At 46.6% G+C, this 25311-nt stretch overlaps 1 protein-coding gene across 5 annotated transcripts in view; it reads right to left on the bottom strand.

Moving 5' to 3' along the window:
• The window catches only part of LOC149307654 (zinc finger protein castor homolog 1-like), a 246181-nt gene that overhangs the window by 53129 nt on the left and 167741 nt on the right, over positions 1–25311 (bottom strand). The gene's annotated exons all lie outside the window — the stretch shown is intronic.

The raw sequence follows: 25311 nt of genomic DNA, 5'->3' as shown, positions 1-25311 counted from the left end.
TTAGGAAGAGGAAACTCTTCAAGAGGAAGTCCACATCAAACAGCTTTTAAGACAATTATACTTCATCTGAGGACTAACTCATAGCAGCAAATTGGCTGGAAATGTTCTACCGCTATTATATAAATGTTTGACCACTATTACAAATACTTCTGTAGCTCTTCCCCCCACCTCCAAAAATACTCAGGAAAGAACACATCACCCCTTGTTTTTATTTTCACAACTACCCTGTGCGGTAGGATAGGCTGAGAGTTTATGGCTGGGTTGACCAGGGATTTGAAATTAGGTCTCCAAGTTCAAATTCCTGCCCAAAACTGTAGTCTGGATTCCTTCGTCTATCATCATCCCAGCCACTGGCCATGCAATTGGGATGATGGGATCTGTAGTCTGACATATGCCAGGTACCCAACGAGGGGAGCCTTCTCTAACACATCTTCTCCCCCATTTTATTGCTTTTCCTCCTCACTACCTTACTATAAATGCAAGGCAAGCAGATTCAGGTATTTTTTTTGCTGGGAGACCTGTGTGATACAGATACTTATATCCCTTTTCCAACCATAAAACTCTCTGGCTGGTTTCAGGGAAGGCTCTGTTCCTCAGCCTAACAGTTTGTTCCATGAGTCGAAGATCTGGATCTGACCCATGCTCAAAGGAAAGGCCTACCACCAGCTTTTAGCTGTTTAGATCACGCTCCTGAGGTTATTCCTACCAGCCAAATTGGGAAGGTTGGTGGGCACGATTCAGGACCTTAAAATTGTTCTTCTTACTGTAGCCTTTGCCAAAGAGAATTGGGTGGTTATGTGATTCGAGAAATTTATCTACCCATTCTGAGAAACCATCTTTGGTGCAAACCAAAGTAACCGTTCCTTAGATTTCCCCATGCAATGTTTGGAATCATTGTATCCCGCTTACACCCCAAATGTGACCATTTACCCATTGCTTAAAAGCCTGAGTGTGAATCCCTCTGTATTCAGCCACCTTTTTCTTTGGCGACTTCTAATTTTTAACATTTATATGGCAGGTAAGTCACAGTGCAGCCCTCTCCATGCAGGGAACAGCTTTGCCTATTTGATGCTCCAAATGCTAACAGGGAAGGATTTCATTCTGAAGTATTTAACTAAAGATTGCAAATCTCTGCATCTCCAGAGTGGAAAGAATGTAAGGTTTAGGAAAGGGGTGAATGTGGAAGAAAGTGAAAGGGACTGGTCTCACAACTCGCCCTGTAAATCCAGACCCTCCTCCCACCTGTCCCTTGTTAGTCACATTGTTCATGTTTTAAAATGGGCTCTGTCTCCCTGCATCTCTCCATGCACATGCCAGGCTCTGCCAGTCTTTCCTGTCCAAGGCCTCAAGAAGCAGAAACAGGTTGCGATCCATGAGACCCCCAACGGCGGACCCAGGAGCGATGGTGACACTCTCTAATCCTCCACCGTGACAGCCCAACGTTAACAGCCTGAAATTTTAGACCCGTCCTCTGCTAGTCAGCCCTTACAGCTTCTTAGCATTAGTGGCTGACAGCTCTGGGCACCGTCTCCTACAGAAAGCAACCCAAGAGAAACCAAGCGGCTGCCCGCCTCCCAACAAAGGAGCACTAGCAAGGAGGAAACGCCACCTTCCCAGCCTTGGTAAACAGAGAAACCCATTCAAAGCCCCCCTCTGGGTGTGAATCCTAACAGCCTTAGCAACTTGCATATGTTCAAAATCGTGTGTTGTTCCTTTCTTGTGAGGCCCAGGTAGGCACTGCTATGTGGGGATCTTGATTCACTTTTCTTGCTTTGGGCCTATAGAATCATAGACTTGGAACAGACCCCAAGGGCCATCCAGTCCAACCCCATTCTGCCATGCAGGAACTCTCAATCAAAGCATCCCCGACAGATGGCCATCCAGCCTTTGTTTAAAGACTGCCAAAGGAGGAGACTCTATTATTCTCCAATGGAGTGTCTTCCACTGTCGAACAGCTCTTACTATCAGGAAGTTCTTCCTAATGTTGAGTGGAATCTCTTTCCCTGTAGTTTGCATCCATTGCTCCAGCTCCTATTCTCTGGAGCAGCAGAAAACAAGCTTGCTCCATCCTCAATATGACACCCCTTCAAATACAGTACTTATAAAATGTAGGAGACTGCTCTCTCTCTAACTTTGATTATGTTGTAAATGCAAGAACTCATTTCTGTTGTGCAGGCAAGGACTATCTATTTGGGGTGCTCAATCCAAAGTCCACTGACTGCCTTTTTGGGGGTATGTGGGGAAAGCCAAAGAGAGGCAAGACAAAAGCAACCAGTCCATTATTTTAATATACTTTTTTCAAAGTGGCATGGAACAAAACCGAAGCTGCCTGAGACTTTGTCTCCAAGTGGGAGGTCTGCAGTTCCCAGAAAAACCAAAGCACCCACTGTGCTTTGTTCCTTCCGCCCACAAAGATGTGATGGCTCGATAACAGCCAAACAAAAACACACACACCTGTGTTATTTACACACCCACGTGTGTCCTCACCGAGGAGCACACCCTGCACACACACCCAGGTACATCCAGGTTCTGCGGACGGACCAACAGACACACGCTCGCTCGTTCGCTCGCTCTCACACCTGTTTGCGCTGTGTTGGCTTGGGGGGAATCCAGGTCGTGGTTTCATCACCACACTTCCCTGGCCTGAGCTGATCTCGAAAGCTCAGCCGAGGCCTTTTAAACCTGGGGCCGAGTCCTGCCCTCAGCTACACCTAAGCGTACGGCAAACCGGAGGGTCAGATGAGGCTAAGGTGGGTGGAACCAAACACCGGAGCCAGCCCCACCGAACAGATCCACTAAAGCACTTGGGGCACAATTGAAAATTGGGGTGGCAGTGGAAGGAGGCGGGTGGAAGCATGCATCCATATGCTTTGGAAAGGAGCTGGCTTGGGGACGTTTGCTGAAGGAAACTGGTTTGGACAGCACCCTCAGAGCCAACCCGGCAGGCGAGTGATGAATCAGCATGGAAAGAGCGTCCCCCCGCCTTGCACTCACACCGCACACAAAGGTCCAGCATGGCTCTCTTGCACAGGCCAGGTCTTCTTGAGCCAGCCAGATCGCTGGAGGGGAAGGGGCTGTCAGATGCTATCAGCTGCCCCCATCCCAAAGCAAGCACCCTCCGGCCTTGTCACGAACATCTCTCTCTGTCTCTGTCTTGCCACTCCCTCCATCCACCACTAGCTTGGTCCTCTCCGTCCTTCCATAGCTTCCTCCGGGTGAATGACATCTGGAGGGAGGGCAGGCAAACACACGTAGGAATGGCAAAAATAACTTATAAGGGGAGGGGAGAGGGAGGACCCCCAAGCACCACTTGCTCAAGTGCTGAGGATGTCTAAGATGAGACGTTGCCAGGTCTCCCTGCCCCATACCTTCCCATGTCAGCTCCTGGACTTGTGACCCTATGCATCATCATCATCACCACCACCACCATGATGTAAACAGATCTTGTAGCACCTTTGAGACTAACTGAAAGAAAGAAATTGGCAGCATGAGCTTTCCAAGACTTCCGTCTCCTTCCTCAGATGCTTTTGGTGGAGTGGAAGCCATTCTCAGATATCAGAGGCATACAAATGTCTGTACCTGGCTTCCACTCCACCAAAAGCATCTGAGGAAGGAGAATGAAGTCTAGGAAAGCCCATGCTGCCAATTTCCTAAGATCCATTGGAAATATGTGTTATCCGATGGTCTTAGGCGACCACAGGTTGAGAACTACCGATATAATATGTATATATAATAATATAGTAATGTAATCAAGATATCTAGAGGTCAGTTTGGTGTGAGAAATACTGTTGGTCTCACCGTTTTTAGCGGGAGAGGATGAGGCACACCATATTCCCTTTCAAAATCCGTGGGGAGTTTGGGGAGGTTTTTTTACATTGCAGAGGAGGGATGGGATACCAAGACCATGCCCTCGGTCTCAATTCATTCTGCCAGCCGAGGGAGAGAAATGTGGGTTGCTGCAGTCTCCCTGCAAGTCCCAGCCCTGCAATGGCCTTGCTTTGCCATTAAAGCTGCACAAAAGGCTCCAGACTAAGTAAACATCCCCTCTGATCCTTTTTCTCCCCAAAAGAAATGTTTTGATTTCGTATCAATCCAAGGAAGCCATTTATAACCCAGGCCTGTCATAGAGCCTTTTTCATCCCTGCCCGGGACAAACTCTCCCACATGCTTTATTTACACTGAATGCTTCCTGTGAAAACAATACCACCAAAACATTTGCACTCGTGAAGAGAGAGAGAAGGGCAGAGGCAAAGAAGTCCAGGCTGAGCCGCTTAGACCGAAGGGGATCCGGGATCCACCCAAAGAAAGGAAAAAGGAAAAGGGAGAAGCACTTGGAAGCCTACAACTGTGAGGGGAAGAAATCCCTGAATGTATGCATTCTCAGTGCAAATAATAATCCAAGTTTCTAGTCCTCAAGTTGGTAGAGGTACGCTTCAAAGCACATGGGTAACACTGGAGGAAACAACATAGATGCATTGAGGTGGCAAAAGAGTGCCAGGCAAAGTTTGTACCAACTCAAATTGGCATCTTCTTCCTTGTTGGATTTTGTCAGATGCAAAATTATGCAAAACTAAGCAAATATGTGCAAATGTGTCTAACTCACAAATTGCTTATCCAGGTCACAGAACCCGGCTTTTTCCTGGTGTTGAATTTGTACTGCAAGCGTGGCGTACAAACAGCCCTCAGCCAAATTCTCTAGGAAGAGCCTCTCTGGCTGCTAGATTCCAGCTTGCCTGTTTGAGTGCAAGATCGCAGATCTCTGCCAGTATACACTCTTCTTCTTGTTGTTGTTTTTAAAGGGAATTCCTAAAGGATCAGACGGCAAACTGGGGGAAGAGGAGGAGGGTTTTAGCAGGGAAGTTGGATGAAGAAGGAGCTGGGAAGAGGATTGAGAGAGGAGCACGTGGGTTAAAGTGGTGAACTGGGCATGGAAGGGATGCCAGGACTCAAGGGGTAGGGGATCCCTGGATTTGGGGTTGGGGGGCAAGGATGCCCCAGTTCGAAAAGGGATGGCGGGAGGGGAAAGGAAGACGGCTGACAAGGACTGTCACTTCAGAGGGCTGTGCAGAAAACCGAACAGATGGACCTTTCATATTCTTATTGAAGAATTTTAAGCCCAGCTGAGTAGCGGTGCTCAGGAGGGAAGCCGCCGTGCCAACTTTCCAGGAGCTGCGAGGGATTCATCCGATCAATTATTCACAACATTGTTTGGGGCGAAGAAGGGAGGAAACGGTGGGCGACGGCGGGGGGAGCCTTCACATGTGCGGATTTGGAAACGGCACACATCTCTCTCTCTTGACGTGGCATCAGGATGGCAGAAGGCCGTGACTGATGGCAGGACCCGAAATGGAGAGGGACCTAAAGGCCATCCAGACTAACCTTCGCCTGGCTTTTGTAGAGTTCAGGATGAGTTGAAGGATGGATTTGTAACAGGGGTGTAGGAATGAAGACACTAGCTCACATTTCTCCTGCAACATATTTTCCTGAAGTCCCCAAATTCCTACTTTTGCAGAGAGTGAGACACTGAGAATCATTCAGAGTTGGGAATCCTCCATTTGCTGTGTTTGCATTCCCTTGGTGACTTTGCTTGGCCCTTTCCTTTGGCTGCCTAAATTTTATTTCTAAATTGTGACATTTGAAGTGCTGGAAATTTGAGGAGGTGAAGGAAAATGTCACGGTTTATCATCAGGCCACTACGGAGCCTGGGAATCCTCCCTGCAATGAACTAAATGGGGTTCGAGACTGGGATTTCGCCTCCCTGGAATGACAGCTTGCAGTTGAAGGTGTTTTTATGAGGAAGACTCTAGACCTCAAGATTGCAAAGAGCGGCTGGGAACTGAGTGATCAAAATGTGGGTGGAATTTCTCAGATGCCAGGAGCAAAGCAAGGCGCTCATTGAAGAGGAGTAAGGGAAGAGGAATTTGTGTGGAGTTCTCAGCCCTTCCCAACCATGTGCACAAAGCACAATTAAGTAAAACAATCAACTATATGACTACCTAATTTGCATCATTTATACACGTCACTGAATTTTTAAAGCTTCCCATAAAGTCAGACAGGCACAGGAGAGTTGTGCCAGGGTTATCGTTCCCCCTTCTTTCTCCACTCCACAGTGACACTAAATCTTAAAGCAGTCCCACAGAAAGAGTCCAGAGCTGAGAAAACAAGGTCCAGGGTTCAAGACCAGAAGGACGAGGGAAAGAAAGGGCAGGAAAAATGTTAGGAATAAGCAGAGTTTGGAAACATTATTTTTGGGGATGCCAGTGTCCAGACTCCTGCAGACAACAGGTTTGGGAAGGGAGTTTTGGCATGCAAGAACAGAGGTAACTTTCATATTGCACCATTATAGTGCTATGATTCCACTTTATCTGCCATGGTACATCCTGGGATTTGGAGTTTATGGAATAGCTTTTAGAACCATCAGCCAGAGAGCTTTAGTGCCTCCCCAAACACAAAGTGTGGGACCCTACAGTATGCTGCCATGGCAGTTCAAGTGAAACCATAGCGCTATAAAGCCGTAATGTGAAAGACTCCTGGTCCCAGCAAAGCCTACTTAACCCATGGTTCATAAATGTCCTTACAAATCCCCTTCAGCCCAACTTGCCGGTGAGATGCTTCAATTCTCTTGGATGCAATTTTTGCCATCAGGCTGGCAGTGGGATATCCATTCTAAGGGATGGCTATGACCATGCAAAAGCATGTGGTGTGCAAGAGAGTGGACTCTGTTATCCTCTGCTCCTCTGCTACACACACACACACACACACACACACACACACAGAGCTCCGGTTTATCAATAAAACATTTTATTGCTTTTAGCTCAAGAGATGACCTTGCCTTAGTGGAACACTGTCTCTTTCCCTCAACCTTGGGGAGTTCCACAGCAGCCTTTGCTAGCCGTCTACCCAGCCACTTCCGTGGCTCGGAAAAAGAGAGAGCAAGACAACATGGAGGGTTGTGGGTCCTGGAAAGAGCAAGGGCGCCCACACATCTCATGGGACTGACCCAAACAATATTGGTATTTGGGATTCTGCAGAGAGCGGATAAAGAGAGAGCAAAACCTGTGGCCAACGCTCCGTATATTCCGCACAGCATGGCACTTGGTACCAAGTTCAGAATCCAGCCTCTGGCAAACCCAGCTCTCTTCTTTGTTGTTTAAGAAAAGACGTTTCTAGTCCCCAATGTTACAAGATTATCCTCAAAAGTGTGGCATGGTGAAATGAAACCAGGGTCTGGACAGGAGGGGTAAGTTAGGGTTTTTTGTTCTGGAGCAGGGAGTGCTTGGGATTCCCCCCACTCTTCCCTCTTTGGCAATGACCAAAGAAAATTCAGCCAAAGAAACGCATGTGCACAAATTATACCTATATGGTAACAAACCCCAAGGCTTCCGCAGTGCAAAGCCAGGTTCTCATAGTAATATCCACTATATGTTATAGTCAGTGTGTATTGTTTGTGCCTCCAAGTTGTTTCCGACTTGGGGCGACATTAAGGGAAACCTATCATGGGGTTTTCTTGGCAAGGTTTGTTCGGGGAGGAGGTTGCCATTGCCATCCTCTGAGGCTGAGAGGATGTGACTTGCTCAAAGTCACCCAATGGCTGAGCGGGGATTCGAACCCTGCTATTTGGGAGTCCAAAGCACTACACTACATTCTGGAGTCCAAAGCAGCCAAAGCACTACACTTTGCTGGTTCTCTGTTGCAGTCAACACAAAAAGACAAACAGCTCTCCCCTGCTGACAGCGCTCCCCAAACCCTCCTTATGTGCAAGACCCCCAAACTTATAAAAAACAAAACCAAGCACCCAAACAGACACAGAGAGTAAAACCCCTCCTGCTACAGGTTCCTTCCACGCTTTGGGCAACACACACCTATCTTTCCTTCTCATGCACCACCATTTAGCATGTGCACACATAGATGCACAAAGATGGACACACAAATGCTCTTCTCAATACTTTCAATACCAACCACCTTTGCCACTATTCCTGAGCCACAGTCTGAGACACACACACACAAAAACGCACACGGAGAGCAAGAACCCTAAAGTGTTAACGGTGATCGGTGAAATGGCACAGCAGATTGCTACAATAAATAATTTACTGATATTTATAAATATTCAAATCAGCAGGCTTTAGAAATTGAAAGTGTGCGGGAGGGGGAGGCGCTGGGAAGTGAGTGTGTGTTTGTGCGAGAGAGAGTATCGGGGAGGGGGAAAGCTGACATTAATTCCCCGACTCTCCAAATTCATTTGAGAACTGTTTCTCATTTCAAACAAATATTAAATCTTTTGGCATTGGGAAAAGGGTGGGTGGTTTGCAAGTATGGTTCGGGGGAAGGAAGGAAGGAAGGAAGGAAGGAAGGAAGGAAGGAAGGAAGGAAGGAGTCTCTAGGGATGGCACTTTGCACTGTCTGCCAAGCCTATACCTGTGGCTTGGTAACCTTGAACTGTCAAGCTACAGGGCATGTCAGCCTGCATTACCAGCCTACTTGCATTCACTTCCACCAGATTCCTATAAAAGAATCCAGCCTAGAAATGTTTCAGCTTGTCGTATGGAAAGGGAACTGCCATCAACTTTTCACTGTCTGGGGAATTTGGGGAATTGTAGCCCCAAAATAACTAACCCCAGCTCTGGTCCCTGCGAGGCTAAGTAGGATCTGGGGAGGGGACTAATGCCTATGAGACCCCTGTGCTTAAGGATGCCCATCGTCTTTGGTGGAGCCTGAAGTATCACTTCACATTTAGCCTGACTCCTTTGCTTTCCCTCTGAAAGTCCAACAGCTCCCTGCTTGAAAACCTATCCAACTCCAGAAGTGACAAAATGGCCATCGCTCCCTGAATCCTTCATTACAACATAGACCAAAACAGAAACAGAAGATTATGGGGGTCAAATCCAGAAGGGAGAATGAATTAGCTTGTGACAGCATTAACTGGCAATTGATCCCATGTCCCATCCCTGTTTCATTCCTCAGCATCCACATCTTCATTGCCTAAACACCAAGGAGGTGACAAAAATGCTTTCGTGGGAAGCCTTCTCCTCCAAGTCTTACCCCCATGGACAAGGTGGCCTGCAGCCTTTCCTCCGAACCAGCCTGCCCCATGGACCTCTCCCCCTGCCGCACTTCGCACTGGGTACCCAAGGCCCCTAAGCCCCCTCCATTGGCAAACCCTGGGATCCGGCATGGGGCGAACGTCCCTCAGGATGAATAATGGTTTTTCTAATGCACGGGTAGCCTGTCAGCTCCCTTACTCCCCATGTTTTATGAGCTTAACTGAACGGCTCTGAACTCCCTGGTAAGAAATAAAGTTATCCCTCAGCGTCCCTTCTAAACATTTCACTCAGTGCAAACGGTGTTTAAGAAAAATGAGGACATATTTCTTCTTAAGGATGCAGTATCCCCCTTCAGAGGCCTAATTTATGCCATCTATCAACTGGCCAAGGGAGAAAGAGGCAGGCAGGCCACCCTGGGAGCAGAGCCCACGCCGGTCCGGATTCATCCTTTTGGCAACGGCCCCCTCTGCCTCCACAACGCCACTGGCTTGGAAGGCTGGGCGGGCGGCATGAATATGGATCGGATGGGCGCTGGTCAAACCGATCGGACTTTTCGTGGTGGATTCCACTCCAAAAGCCCAGTGGGAATTGTCTGCTGTGCTGCTAAGGAATGACAGCCAGAAATGCAGAGTATAGACCGCCCTGAGCCAGAGCAGGATAGAAACCTGTCAGTATCAGTATCAACCTCAAAGGGATCCTTGGAGCATCATTCTCCATATTAGGAGAAATGTGGGATATAACTAAAATAAGAGCCAGCGTGCTGCCATGGTTTGAGTGTTGGACTAGGGCTCTGGGAGACCAGGGTTTGAATCCCTGTTCTGTCGTGGAAACTCAGTGGATGAGTGAGCCACACTCTCTCAGCCTCACAGGAAAGCCAGGGCAAACCCCTCTGAAGAAATCTGGAGAAAGAGTATAGTGTTGGACTAGGACTGCAGGCGATTCGGGTCTCAGCTATGGAAAACCCAGGCAAGTCTGGCCTGCCTTGCCAAAGGAGCCAGAAGCTCATTCAGCACACAGTGGATTGTAGGAGCCACACATCTTTGCCCATAGCTGCGTTCAGCCATGTTATTGGGATGGTTGTACATGTTTCTTCTCATTCCTAACATATTCCTTGGTGAAAAGCAAGGTACGAAAGAGGTTCATACTTGCTTAAATGTCCACTAAAGCCCTCTGTGTGATCAGAAACCCCAACAAAGGCTTGAGTAACAATGCTGTTCTCCTTTTGAGGCCAGGTTAAAACCCTTTTTCTTTTCTTTTTTGCCCAGCCTCTTTAAATTTCAACTCCTTATTTATTTATTTTTAGCTGGTTGAACTAGTTTTTGCTCCTCCGTTTTATTGTTCTGATGTTTAGGTTTCATGTTGTTTTTATTGAACCTGAATGTTTGATCTTTAAGTACACCGTTCCGAGCGCCTCTTTGGGATGAAGGGGCAGATTATAAAATTTTAAAACAGCAAAAACAAACAAGTGGAGTTGAGTTCCCAAAAGTGCAGAGGCTTCTGCTTAACCTTTTTATTTATTGCAGCATTTGGAAGATTTACACCTCCTGCTATCCTGCAATGAACTCTAGGCCATGTACATGGCTCTTCCGCTCCCCGCTTTCGCCTCACAACAACCTTATGAAGTAGGTTGGGCTGGGTGAGAGTAAAAGGACCAAGATCCCCTGGTGATGTTTGTGGGTTTTTCGGACTATGTGACCATGTTCTAGGAGAGTTTATTCCTGGCTGAAGATGTGAGCCACAGATGCTGGCGAAACGTCAGGAATAAACTCTTTTAGAACATGGCCACACAGCCTGAAAAACCCACAAAAATCTATGGATGCCAGCCATGAAAGCCTTGGCCTTCACATCCCCTGGTGAGTTTCTTATGTCAGTTGGGGCTAAGGCCTAGGTCTCTCAAAGCTCAGTCCAACACTAACTACTTCAAGGGAAGGCGAGTGGCAGCCACATGCCAACTGTCACCAACATGGAAAAGCCAGGAAGAAAGTGTCTGAAGATGTGGGGATGGGGCTTTTTGTGTTGCTGTCATGGGAAACTGTGGGCCAATTCTATGTCCTTCTAGTCCTCTGGGGGCTCATGGAGTGGCAAAAATGCCAAAGCAACCTCAAAAGATAAATGGAAGTCAATTTTTAATTCTGATTTTTTTTTAATGGTAAACCAGCTGGGGTATGGACTAATTTTAAGGTGAAGCACTGCTTCTGGGGGATTTGAGGATAGAGAATTTGCCCTTGGTTTGTCAGAAAAAGTTGATGGGCCATGAAAGCAGGCCTTAGTGTCCCATGTGCATCACCCGCTGCTGCTTCACCATGTCTTCTTAACCTCCAGGAGGGAGGCATCCCATGTTGCATGTGGCATCCCATGTTAGATGTGGCCCTAGCATCCCATGTGCATGACCTCCTGGTGCCTGAGCATGCCCTCTTAACCTCCAGGAGGGAGGCATCCCATGTTGCATGTGGCGTCCTATGTTACATGTGGCCCTAGCATCCCCTGTACATCACCTCTTGGTGCCTGACCATGTCCTCTTAACCTCCAGGAGGACCAGCTGAACAACTGCTCCTGGTTGCTGTTGCCCAAAGATCCCATTAAGACGCACACAATATCCAGCTGATATTCTGCTATCTGCCACTGCTAAACCATCTCATTCCTCCCGCCATCTCTCCTCTGTGTTTGGTATGGATAGACAACATTTCTTCCCAAACTAGGAACTGGTCCGAGGGTTGCAGCCGAGGAGTCCTGGCATTTCTCACTGTCTCAACCTTCCCTTTCTTTGTATGTAAGAAGAGAGAAGAGAGCAAATGCAATTAATACGCAGTCCCAAATGGGGTACGCTCTTGCCCCCCACTTGCCACTGCGCCAGCCACCAAGCCACCTTCCTTCCCCCCACCTCTTCGTTTTATTATAATCATTTTTTTTGTACCCGCATTAAAAGGTTTACTATCCAAAACGAGTCTAAGTGGTCTCACTTCCAGACTAAGTAACTCCATAAATCAGGCCGAAGTGTTAACATCTACACCACAACCCAAGACATCAATCTTGCCCTATTTTACAAGGGAAAAACAAGAGTTGCTGTGGGGTGGGGAGAGACAGCAGGGAGACCAGAGGAAGCCCAGCCTGAGACTGGAGGGCATGAAAAGCCCCAAATGACTACAGGGAAGCCAGGGATGATACCCCAAGGGCCTCCAAGAGCCAGGCTTTCAAACTTTGCCACCCCAAAGGCACAAGCACCGGAGGCAACGGCACAGAATAAAAGAGGCAGAGGCTTTGTGGGCCCTGAAGATGGGGTTCAGGGGCCAACTTGCAGGCTCTGTTTTAAGGATGTTTATAGTGTTTTAAGACATTTTTGGTAGGATTTTAAAATAATAATGTCCACCCCCCCCCCCAAGGTAACAAGTAAGTAAGTGAAAAGTAACAAGCAATGTCCCACCCTGCAAAGATGGTTACAAGTATTTATTCTGAATTGTCTCTAGACTAAATAATGGGAACAAAGTACACTTAAAAAGTTCCTTTTCAATCCCTGGAATCTGTTTTGGAGTCAATGGACCACGCTAGGAGATATAGGCAACATCTAACTCAATGTCATCACCTCCAGAGAAGAGTAAGGCATCCTCAAAATGGAAGCCGCTACAAAGACAGCTGGAAACATCCGACTTGTAGGATTTTTCTTTTAGGGTGGTGGCAGGGAACCCCTGAATGAAGGCTATCCCAGATTCCTTGTAGGCCCCTTTCCTAGAGATCCTGGTAGACCCTCTTTTCTTCACCTGGCCTTATTAAGATCTTTCCTTCTCACATCCCTCACAAGAATGCTCTTGACATGTCATTCGTTTTAATTACACACAAGGAAGAAGTTTAATACTTTGGATTTGTGAAGCATTCATCATCTCCCTAATTGATACAACGAGTCCTTTGAAAAAGGGCAGGGCGAGTATCCCCATATTACAGGTGGAAAAACAGAGGCAGAGGCGAGTGAGGAGGAGAGAAAGAAAGAAAGAAAGAAAGAAAGAAAGAAAGAAAGCTATTTAAACATGCTCAAGGACAAATTTGAACTAATGTGTTCCTGGATCCTTATCTTCAATGCTTTCACAGAAACCTCAGCACCAAATTACAGAACTATGTTAAGGTGGCCAGTGTTGTGAGTAGAAGATGCCAGCCACAGATGCTGGTGAAACGTCAAGAATAAACTCTTCTAGAACATGGCCACCCACAAAAAACTATGGATGCCAGCCATGGAAGCCTTGGACCAGTTTATGTTGCTTGAACCAGAGTACCTATGCTCTTGGCAAAGTTGCACAGGGTAGAAGGAAGTACTAAAATACATTTCTGGTGCATTCTTTCCCTGCTTTATGGAAAGCATCAGAGGAATGATTGTACTGTAGCCACAACGTTGTGAGTTCAATCCCACAGTGCTTTGGGTTGACTCATAGCCCTGTCCTGATGGTACTACTGAGGCTGGTCTCTAAGGGGTTGTTAAACAATGTGTCCAAACATACAGATGCTCATCCTACTAGGTTTCTGCTCTTGTCGAACCCAGTGAGCCTTACCAATAACTGTTAATCGAACCACACAACCATAGATCCCAGTGTGACTCGCTGTGTTTGTGCATCCTTGTTGTGAGCAGGACCATCAAGTCCCAGGGCTCCAGGGTCCACTAAGCCTTCCATCCTTTCATAGGCTGGTAAAATGAGTACCCAGTTTGTTGGAGGCAACTGACTTACAGACTGTAAACCACTTAGAGTGCTTAGTTTGCTATGAAGCGGTACAGAAATACAAAGTGCTATTGCTATTGCGCCCCCGACGTCACATTTGTGTATGATACACACATACACACACAGGGCCCCACTTGTGGTTTGAGTTTTGGACTATGACTCTGGAGACCCGGGTTCGAATCCCCACTTGGCCACAGAAACCTAACGGGAGACTTTGGGCAAGATGCGCTACCTCAGAGGAAGGTGATGGCAAACTTGACCTGAACAAACCGTGCCAAGAAAACCCCCACGACAGGTTCGCCGTTGGGTTGTCGCAAGTCAGAATTTGGTTGAAAGCACACAACATGCGTACATAGCCAGGCCTCTATTTGTGTATACTCACACAAGGAGCCACACTATGAAGCCACCAAATAAACAACACCTAGGTGCCCTTGTTTAATGCTGAACCTCACACATGTTGTGTGTTCAGCCAATGTACCAACGTGTTCCCAAAATGTGGGTATGGAGTGTTTATGCATGCACACACGACAGCCAAATCTTTCTCAACTGGGATGCGCAAACACAGCGAGTCACACTGGAATGCACACATTGCAGGAGAAATCCAGCACATGGGGCAATATAGTGACATGGCCCAAAGCCCATGTGCAATGTGGGGTGTCCAGTCTGACCACAAAACAGACTCCGTTCACAGTGGGTACCACATCGGCAAAGACGGTTCTTGCACCTTGGTCCATCCGGATCCCGAAGTGGCCCTTTGGCGCGGCCGTCCCATCTCTGCGCATCCCAAAGGGCAGGGGAAATCTCTCTCTCTCTCTCTCCATCTCCTCTCCTCTTTTCATGAACTCTATTTCTCTTTCCTTTCTGAAAACAAGTGAGCTGTAAATACTGTTTAACCTTCTCCCCCCCTTCCGCCCCCTCCCCGCCGCACTATAAAAACACAAATATGCCATAACTCAGCGGGCCCAGCCACCGCCGCCTCCAACATGCCCTGCTCCGGGCCTCTCAGGAAGGTCATAACAAACGACTTTCCGATTCAGTGCTCCTGAAATAATTTTGTGTATTAAAACCTGAATCTGCACTTTTCTGGACCGAAAGCCTCTCTTAATTATGGCAGGCGTCCTTGGGGTGGACAGTGATCCTTCACCGCAGTCTAACCAACCGGAGAGGCGCAAGCGGCGCAATGCCCCCTCCCCGGATGATGATGGTGGTGGTGCCCCCCATATCCCTCTCGGCCTGCCGCCCCCCAATTTGCCGCCACCCCCCCCATCCGTCCCTCGCGCCCCCCGCCTTCCCTCGGCCCAATCTGTTTTCAAAGTGTGTCTGTCCTTTATTAAATTGTTTTCTTTTCCACATTATCAGTTGCCATGGAGACCTCATCTCTCGGATTATTTGAATTTCATTATATCTATTGATTTGGGAGCATTTCATCTTTTTTATTGTTTTTCTGTCAATTTTCAAAACGAATAACCATCTAATTTGCGTCAGCGCTGATTATGTTTGTCCCTCAATAGAGGTCGGCAGCTGCGTCGAGGAAACAAATCAATGGGAAACCATCATAAACCTCCCCAGTACGGTCTCCAGGATGGCTGGGTGACATTCCACGCCGGAGAGAGAGAAAGAGAGAGAGAAAGAGAGAGAGAGACAGAGAGAGAGAGAGGCGCGCGTTACGTCCAAACTTCGGGGCCTTTTTATTTTGCTCCCGCCGTTCCATTTGTTTTGCAAAAACAAAAAGCCCATCCTAACTTCGGCTTTGGAAAGGTCCCTTTTCGTGTATTATTTCTGACATTACCCCCCTTTTTTGTTTCTTAAAAGGAAAGGGAATGATCAATCATAATGATAATAATAATATTGCATGGCAAGGGGTTGGACTGGATGGCCCTTGTGTCCTCTTCCAACTCTATGATTCTAATAATAATAATAATAATAATAATGCATGGCAGGTTGTTGGACTGGATGGCCCTTGCGGTCTCTTCCTACTCTGTGATTTTAATAATAATAATAATAATAATAATAATAATAATAATAATAAAAAATAAGGAATGGCAGAATGAGGTTGGACTGGATGGCCCTTATGGTCTCTTCCAATTATGATTCTAATAGTAATAGTAATAATAATAATGCATGGCAGGTTGTTGGACTGGATGGCCCTTGTGGTCTCTTCCTACTCTGTGATTCTAATAATAATAATAATAATAATAATAAATAAGGAATGGCAGAATGAGGTTGGACTGGATGGCCCTTGTGGTCTCTTCCAATTATGATTCTAATAGTAATAGTAATAATAATAATGCATGGCAGAATGGAGTTGAACCGGATGGCCCTTGTGGTCTCTTCCAACCTTATGATTCTAATAATAATAGTAATAATAATAATAATAATGCATGGCAGAATGGGGTTGGATTGGATGGCCCTTGCAGTCTCTTCCAACTCTATGATTCTAATTAATAATAATAATAATAATAATTTTCCAAAGTTGAAGTTAAAAACAAAGAGAAATCAAGGAAAGCAGGGGAGGGAAAAAAGAAGGAGTGAAGTGCAATCTGCAAATTGCTTACTATGTTTTTTTTAAATAATTTATGCAATTTTAAGCATTTACGTATAAATTTTTTAATAAGCCACCCTGGAGCAAAATGGCCATTAACATCCTAACGTCCTTCTGCCCGATGGACTGGTGCGCGGGATCAATTTCCGAGAGTACTTCCCCCCCAACCCTTTTATGACATGATAAAACCCTTTTAGAGCAACTTACACAAATATGGAATTTTCTCTCCCCCCCGCACCCACCGTTCCTGCTCCAAACCCCCTTTTTTCCCTTCCTAACAGCCTTGACTTATTCTGCCGGGGGACGGAGGCCGCATGTGTGCGCAAGTGTGTGGTATGTATGCCTCGGTGTGTGTGTGTGTGTGTGTCTGTGTGCGTTGGGGGTGGAAGGCACTTGGCAGTAAGACAGACCCAACCCTAACTGGAACGGACCTGGCTGTCCTTCTAACAAGGGCATAAACTTTCATTAGCGATGCACACAGTCAAAGGCAATTTAGGGAAACGCGCAGTACGGAAAAGGAAAACCTCAGCATTTTTTTAATACTGTGGGCTCCTTGCCTTCGTCCAAAGCTTTGCACAGGGAGGCACATATCCATGAGCAAAGCTCGGTGGCCAAAGTGACCCTCGCTAGCCATGGGGAACAGAGGCAAAAATAAGGGGAGGATTGGGGTGCTGGGAGGGAGAGAAGAAGAAAGAGGGTGTCGGATGGCAGGGCCGGGGAAAGGAAGGCCTGTTTTCCACCGACGGACACAATTCTCTGCCTGTTCGGCTCCATCCATCTGGAAGCCCTCCGGCAGATTCAGGGGGAAACAGTCAATATTCGTTTTCACAGGGAGCGCAGCAGCCCTCGAGCGTCACCGCCAAAGAGGGACAGTTCCTAGTTGGAAAGCAAAGAGCCTTCCACTTGCCGCCGTGTCGATGGATGCCATCTGCCCCTTGTTTTGGGTGGGTATGTCCCTCAATAGGGAATGCAACACTGCGCTAGAAGGAGGCCCTGCGCAAGTCTTCCATCAGCTTCAGAAAAGAAAAAAGGGTGAAAGCACCAAAGTCATGCGTGGCATTTGCACCTAACTTTTTATAGTTAAAAATAAAAAAACAGGGACCCAGAGGCTGGACAAAATGTCAAAATCCCCATATAATGATTTCTTCATTATAAGACACTCTCTCATTGTACTGAAAAGGACCATGGGCTTTTGTGTGTATGTGCCTACATGTTGCCGGAAACTTATGGCAAACGCATGCATGTCATAGAATTTTTTTGGGCAAGGAATACACTCAGATGTGGTTTTGCCCTGAAATACAGTACAGCCTACAGCACTTGGCATCCGCCGGTGGTCTCTCATTCAAATACAAATCAGGGGTGACCCTGCTTAGCTTCCAAGATCAGACAGGAATGGGTGCCTTTAGGGGATTTCGGTTTTTAAGGGTAAAGGGATTCCCCATTGACAAGGTTGCCATGTCGTATCAGATCACATAATTTCATGTACTAGTACGCATCTAAAGATCCTAAACACTTTGTTTTAATAGACCTCACCCAACTCTTAAGCAACCGCAATCGTTCCTGTAACAAGCTGCTTCCACTGAGCTGAGAATCTGGCTTGGAGAAAGAGACCTGTGTAACAGAAAACCTTGCACAGCTCATCCGTACCAAAAGATGGTGCACAGAAAGACAAAGCACTTTCCCGTAGCCATTTCTTCAATGGCAAGGTATAATCACCCTGACACAGGAGAAAGACTATCAAGGGCAGACAGGAATATTCCAACAAAAGGGGATTGATAACCCTTTCAGTCAAGCTCCTAATTTTTATTTTTCACCTAGGATAGGAAAAGACAATTTGGCGGAAGGGAGACCACTTAGACCATAGACCACTGTGGTGTTGGGGACTACAACTCCCTTACCAATGGCTACACTAGGCGAGGATGTTGGAACTTGTACTCCAAACCATCTGGAGGGGCCAAGATTCACTCCTCCTCCTCCTGGATGCATGCAGACCCCTGGGCCTTGGGGTGACCCTGTTTTGCTTATATCAAATAGTGGAGAGGGTAAGGGTGGACCCCCAGATTTACAACAGGGGTGGATACATCGCCGATCTCGAAAGCATTTTTCCCTATGTTGGCAGGGATTTCTGACACCCAACTGGCTGACAAAAGCGGCCATAAAACAAATCCCCCTCCAAATTGCAAAAATGAAGAAACATTAGGGTAACAAAGCATCGTTTCATGCGCAGAACGACTGTCAACTTCACTCGGTTTCCATATACAAAACAAAAGCCAGGACCTGGATATTTAAACTTCTTCATGTACCAGGCTCCAACAGACAGATCTTGGGTTTGAAAATGAATAAATATAGGTAGATTCCCCAAAGCTTGCAAATGCTCTGTGCTATAACTAAAGTCACGGTACAAACACAGCTGACGATGAGCCCAAACTTCACGAAAGAAAAGATATAAAACCTGTGGAATGGAGGAGGCTTCTCTGGTGGGCAAAGGCTATCTTTGCTGCCTGTCGGTCCCCATCCCTGCCTCCCCCGAGCCCCAGATTCCACCGATTTTGGCCAGTTTAGTTCAGCTGTTCAGAGGAGGTCAGCCAAAGTTGAACTTTTTCAATTCGTATATATCCATTGACTTTACTGTAGAAGCAAAGGGGGGGGGGTGTCTAAAAATAGCCCAAGCCGACATGGAGGTGACTTCAGCTATGCAGGGTTGCCAAGTGCTTTGTGGGCACCTTCGCTTTGGAGTACCGAAACACATCAGCTAGCATTGCCACGTGAAGGAAAACAGAGCCGCTTAACATTCGGGGTAGGTCGCTGCTATTTTTTCGCGGGGTCTTGCAGTACAACCGCTTCTTCCCTTGCTTCCCCCCTTGTATATTTGATAGAAAGAAATACCAAAGGGTCACAGCAAAGTGCTGCTGCCTGATGAAACCGCAGGACATGAATGAGCGCTACAGTTCCTACAAAGCCATTTCGTTCAAAGAAGATAGGGCAGCATAGCTCCTGGCCAGCTGTCTTAAAAACCATTGACTAGCCTTCTGTGACTACATTCGGTCGTAGTTGCGGAAGCCTTGGCTAAAACCTATGAGAATCCCAATAAAAATATATGCGCATCCAGTGTCATGGCGGCATGGACCAAAGATCCAGGCAGCCTCCTCAACCAGAAGCATCTGGAGGGTAACAGGTGGGCCAAATATGCAGAAATGGATATTTTCACGCCATGTGATGCGAAATGGAAGGTGGATTGATATTTTAAGCTTAGAAGCCAGAAAGGCAAACAGAAGACCAGAATTCAAAGCCTCTATTCTCATCAGAAAATCCAAAGCACCAACTACCCTTCTGTTCACAAATGAACAGAAGAAAATAAAGCGACTGGAACAGCCTTTCTTGAAAAGTCCAAAGGCCCATCTAGTCCAGAGCCCTATTTCCCAGCAAGGCCAGGCAGATATCTTAATGGAAAGTCCACAAACAGCCCAATGTCACTCCCCAGCAAACAGTATCAAGAAGCATAGTGTTCGTGGTCCAAGACCACAAGTATGACTAATAGGCACAAAGAGATGTCCACTCCTCCTTCGTGATTTTACCCAAGGCATCCAAACTACTAGCAATCCATAGATTTTGGAAAGAAGAGGCTTGGCTCAGATTTTTTTGCTCCTTGAGATGAAAGACAAGATGGCACCCAAATCCTCCGACTCCATTCCATATAGAAAAGGTCACTGAACCAGCTGCCGCTGATATTGGGAGAGCATCTTCTATGGCACACCTGAATGCAACAAGGTAGTTTAGGGCACTGCTTCTTAAGCTATCTGATGTGAAAGACTGGCAAAGTGCCCCCCCTGCACCATCGACAAGCACCATATTTGCACCGACTAATTAAAATGGATTCTTTCTTTCCTGGAAACCTGCCATGGACTGGCAGCCAACATCTGGCAGACCAGCAGCGATCCACAGATCTCCACCTTTGAGTAGCACTGGTTAAGAACAGGCCATCAGGTACATGGATCCCTCCTGTGCCAGAGGGAGCCTGCCTTACTTTGCCTAACAGTAGATCTGGTCCTAGACAGAGGATTTTGAGGCCTCTATGAATTTGCCCTTGGAAGCTAAACAGGGTCAAGTACTTGGATGGGAGATATCACCAATGAATACCAGGGGCTGTAGACTGTATTTCAGGGGAAGGCCAGGGCAGAATATTCCCTATTATTCGTTGATTTAAAGAATCTATGGAATTTAAGGGTGTCATCATGATGAAAGTGTACCTACAAATAGCGTTTCCTACTTGCCAAGAATGAATTTTGTGACTAATATATACTCGACTGTAAGTCGACTTCATGTATAAGTTGAGGGCAAGTTTTGGGAACAAAATTATGGATTTTGATATGATCCATGGATAAGTTGAGGGTAAAATTTAGGGGCATCTAACAAAGGACGTAAAGGATGAAGCAAAGGAAAACAATGTCAAAGAACTTGCAAAATTCCAGCAGACATAACTCTATGTGCTCACTCTTAAGTGGATGAGAGAGCAAGGAGTGTAGGATGCATGTGAATGATGGGGTGATGTTCTGATCAGGAGCCCCATAGTGATGCTGAGCAAACCCCATCTTTGCCGACCAATTACACACCCAGAGAGAGCAGGCTGTGAAAACACCAGAGAGGGCAAGAGAGGCGCAATTCTCTCATCAAGCTCACTTCCTTCTTTCATTTACTCCTCTCTCTTTTTTTGCTTTAACTGTCATTAAAATAACAAGTTTCTGTTCCAGTCTAAACATTCCCACATTGTATAAAGGGTTATGTTACACCAGAGTCACCGTTGGGCCCAGTGTTTGCACAGAAACCTCGCTGCAGGTCCCCCCCTCCTGACAAAGTGACTTATTAAAGTTTAAACAGTAATTAACAGAACAATAAAAATAAAGGGATGTTTGGGGAGTCGTAGAGCACACAGGGTTTTTTGGCAATCCCAGCAAAAAGAAATTTTTGTTGTTGTTGTTGTTCCTCCTAATGCCCTGAGCTGGCAGAAAAAATATGGCTACAAAACCAGAGTGGGAGATTGTTCAAAAGAAGCCAGGCCTGATGGGAAAGGAATGGTCAAGCATGTAGTTGGTTGCCTATGCAAGGTGGGATCTTGTATGGAAACTGGTTTGGGTATGTGCTATACTGGGGCTTGGACTCAGTTGGCGCAAGCAGATATAGTGCCCATGATGGGGTACCTCCAGACGCGGTTCTTGTGGCCGAACTAAAGCAGGAGATGTCACAGCAGACAGCAGACGTGAATGAGAAGACCTGCTCAGCCTCAGATGAGTCCTTTGCAATGCTTTCTGCAAAGGGTTATCCTACTAGTGGCATCCTACTAGTATCCTACCAACCCAAGTCTTCCTGCTGGAAGTCAAAAAGAGAAGGGAGTGAGACATTAAGAATTGCCAGTGAGCCATTTTAGGGAAGAGAGGATGCCGGCTGAGTCTGTGGCCTTTCTCTCTACACCAAAAAGATTGCTGAGACCTTTAGTGCAAAAAATATAGAAAGGGAAGAAGGCTATCAGTGGCTCCCAGTCCTGATGGCTATATACTCCCTCCTGTATCAGATGTCTCCACAATGCTGAAGAATATGAATGGAAGGATGCTGTTGGGCTCATGGGCTTCCAAGAGGCACTCACTGGACCACTGTGGGAACACTGTGCTGGACCAGAGATGCCTTGGGTATGTTCATACATCTTATGTTCATACATCACCAGGGGCACCCTGTTCTAAGGATCTCTACAGCCAGTATCCAATGATGACCACAGGTAGACTGTTCCAGGGACAGTAGAATCCAAATTCCCCTGCCTTACTCCTTTGGGAAGAGTATGCACAACCAATGACAGAATAACATGATTTCCCCCCATAATGGACAACCAGAGTCACAGGATGGACATAAGCACAACAGTATCTCTGTTCATCTTCTCCAGCACCTGGTGTTTGACTAGTTATAAGAATGTAAGAAAGACCATCAAAGGCCTAGTTAATCTAACATCCACACTGCATGGTGGCGAAACAGTCACCTATGGGATATCCACAAGCTGAACGTAAGTGCAGTTGGATTCTCCGTTGTGCATTCTCTGACAACTGAGGCACAGAGGCATGTGGCTCTAATACTGGAGGTGATATGTAGCTATCCAAGCCAGTGCTTGGTCACTGCTACATGGCATTGGCATACATCTCAAGATGCAAGTTCAGCTGTGGGAAGTGTGAAAAGTATTACCTTTGATGGAATCCCAGCCCAACTCCTATCATGTTCAAAGCGTCTTAACCCACATGCCTAGGCATACCTTGGCACACCCACATGCCTCTCTCTTACTCTGGCGCACCTTTCTTCTGGGCTGCAGAAAGATAGTGCATGAAAAGAAGGGACCATGAATTCCATCTTAGCTACTTGGCCTAAAATCCCAATTGTTCATCTCAATTAAAGTAAGTTCATCAAGTTCTCATCAGTTCAATGGGACTAACCACTGTATTTTGGCCAATGAAACAAATCAAAATGACCAGCCCTGTTGGGCTTCTTCAGGCACTTCTGGGGCTGCCTTTTTTCTTAAATGAGCCCTATAGGAAAAAGCCGACAACAAGCTGGGCCCATGCAACTGTACAGAGGGCTACTGGCACCAAGGAGCCTTTACATACCGCCTGGGAGCGCTTACACATCTCACTGAGGAAATGGGGAATATGGATCCGCACCTTCTCTCTCCTCCCAGAAGGAATCAAGCGAATTATCTAGGCAGGGAAAACAAATAGGCTTGTTTTCCATCTTCAATTTTCTAAATAGGTCATCAGCTACAATGGAAGTTGTGGGGCGGCAGGCGGTTGCACAATAATTAAGCTTCTGAAAGACTCAGTGCTCATTTGTAAAGGCTGCGCGGAGAGCAAAGGGAACCCAAAATCTATGGCAGGGAACAGACCCCAAAGAGTTCTGCCAACCTCTGTTCCAAAGTTGCATCCACATGTACAAATGCAGACAAGCGCTGGGCATTTCGGAGGCTGGAAATTCAGCGGCGTCTGTTGTGTTATCAGTTCCGCAGTTGTGTGATCCACTGTAACTGCAATGGTGTGTGTTTAGCTCTGAGAAATGTGCATGGGAAATGTGCATACAGCCGAACTGGTAGAGCTCCAGAGCCAGAATTGGTGGCTGAGCTAGCTTTAAATGCGGGACCGATCAATACAGAGAGGCCGATATAGATAGATACACAGAACCCTGACTGTTGGAGGCTCAGAGCATCAAACAGGGCTGGCTTTACCATTAGGCAGAGGGAGTCAACCTCTTCAGGTGGCAATGCAATGAGGTTGAGAAGCAGGCATAGCCCTATGGCCCTTTTTCTTGAGCTCCTCTTGGAGGACAGAGTTGTGTGCAATAGGCACTATGCACTTGCCCTCCACCATTTAAACCAGTGCGCTAAAGTGGCCAGACACCATTTTGGGGCATATAAAGGGAAAGGAACAGAGAGGCAATATCTTGCCTTTTGCATCAAACAGCGAAATATCTTGGAGTAGTTTGGCTACTCTAGGGAAAAAGAACTGGTGATAGAGAGATAAGATGATGATTTAATATAGCTTAGTCAAGTTCAAGCTCACTAGTTTATCAGCCCACAGAAAATATAGAACCAACGTCAGTTGTTTTTTTCGGGGAAATCAAAGTGGTAAAGAACTACTTGTTTGTGGGTTTACAATAAATGTAACAAAAGGAAAACAGTATGTTGGTTGGCAGGGCAGTCAAATCAGCGCAACATGTACGAAGAAGGCGCCAAGGTGGATCGGCACATCTACCTGAGTGACTATAGGAATCACCCTTGCCATGGGCAACCAGGCCACTGACTATTTAGGAGCATGAAGTAAAATGTTTTGTCTTTTACTTAGGAGGGAGAAGCGCCTTGAAAGAATCATCAAAGAGTATTAAAAAGCTACTTTCCAGGCAATTACCACTGAGGATTTTTTCCCCTTTTTCTTTTAATAAGCCATGGCTCAATGCAGATTGGGGTTGGTGGCAGATAGGAGCTGCAGTTATGAGTGAATCCACCTCAAAGGTCCCCAAAGGTGCTGCTTTAATAAGCAGCGAGAGAAGCCCACGTGAGCAAAGGCAGCCCTGAAAACAAACCACAGACCAAGGAGATGGCATTTTGGGCGGGCGTGCTCAGAATTAATGAAGTTGCCAGTCCATGGTCTCACGGAGACAGCTGGGTCCCTACAACGCTCTTGCGGAGATCAGGGTTGAGGGAAAGACATGCTTAATAAACTCGGAGCTTGGGAAGTTGCTGCTAAGAAAAGCACTGCAAAGTGATAGGATGATACTCAGGGAGCCATGGATGCTGGGAGATGACAGACCTATAGTCCAAAACCTCTGGAGGGCACTAGCTTGGACAAGATTGGATGGCAGCATTGCTGATCTTGCACTGATATGCCATATGATATGCTTATATAATGTTATATAAATCAAGTAGGACAATAATAAATTAAGATGCCCCTTTGCCCTCTTATATATAGAAATGAACACTCCTCATTCTTCAAACATGGGGATGGTAGCATCGGCACAGTCTACTTTGCAAGTCATCTTGCACAGGCCAGTGCTAATCATTTATCCTCCACAAACCCTTTTAGCAGCTACCGTTTTCTTTCCTTCCTAGCAGATTCTTTCCCCTTGGTGGCAAACCAAAAGAGAATGATGGGCTTGTTCAGACCTGCCCTGGAGCTGGCGGTTTGTAATACACGGTCTCATATCAGCAGTCAGCCTGGGCAACCTTTGCCCAAAGCCAGGCCCCTTGCACAGCAGGCGTTCTGACAGTGACAGCTTTCAGGCTCCTTCTTCCTTCCCTTGGCCTTCTTCAAGCTGAAGAGGGTAGCTAGTCAAGACTGGAAAGCCATAAGAATGAAATGGCTTCTGTGTGACAATGTGTGCCAACTCATGATTGCCCGCTTCTTCAGAATCTCATGATGATGCAGCTCAGCTCTAGAGAAGTCTGAAGGAAGGAGAATGAAGTGGAAAGACTACACTCCATTCTAGCACCCAAAAGCACACTTTCAAA

Source organism: Sceloporus occidentalis, unplaced genomic scaffold (genome assembly GCF_023333645.1).
Source record: "Sceloporus occidentalis isolate IW3139 unplaced genomic scaffold, rSceOcc1.0.p SCAF_8, whole genome shotgun sequence".
Taxonomy (NCBI): domain Eukaryota; kingdom Metazoa; phylum Chordata; class Lepidosauria; order Squamata; family Phrynosomatidae; genus Sceloporus; species Sceloporus occidentalis.
Note: the sequence above shows the minus strand (reverse complement) of the source record. Positions and strands in the feature narration are given on the sequence as shown.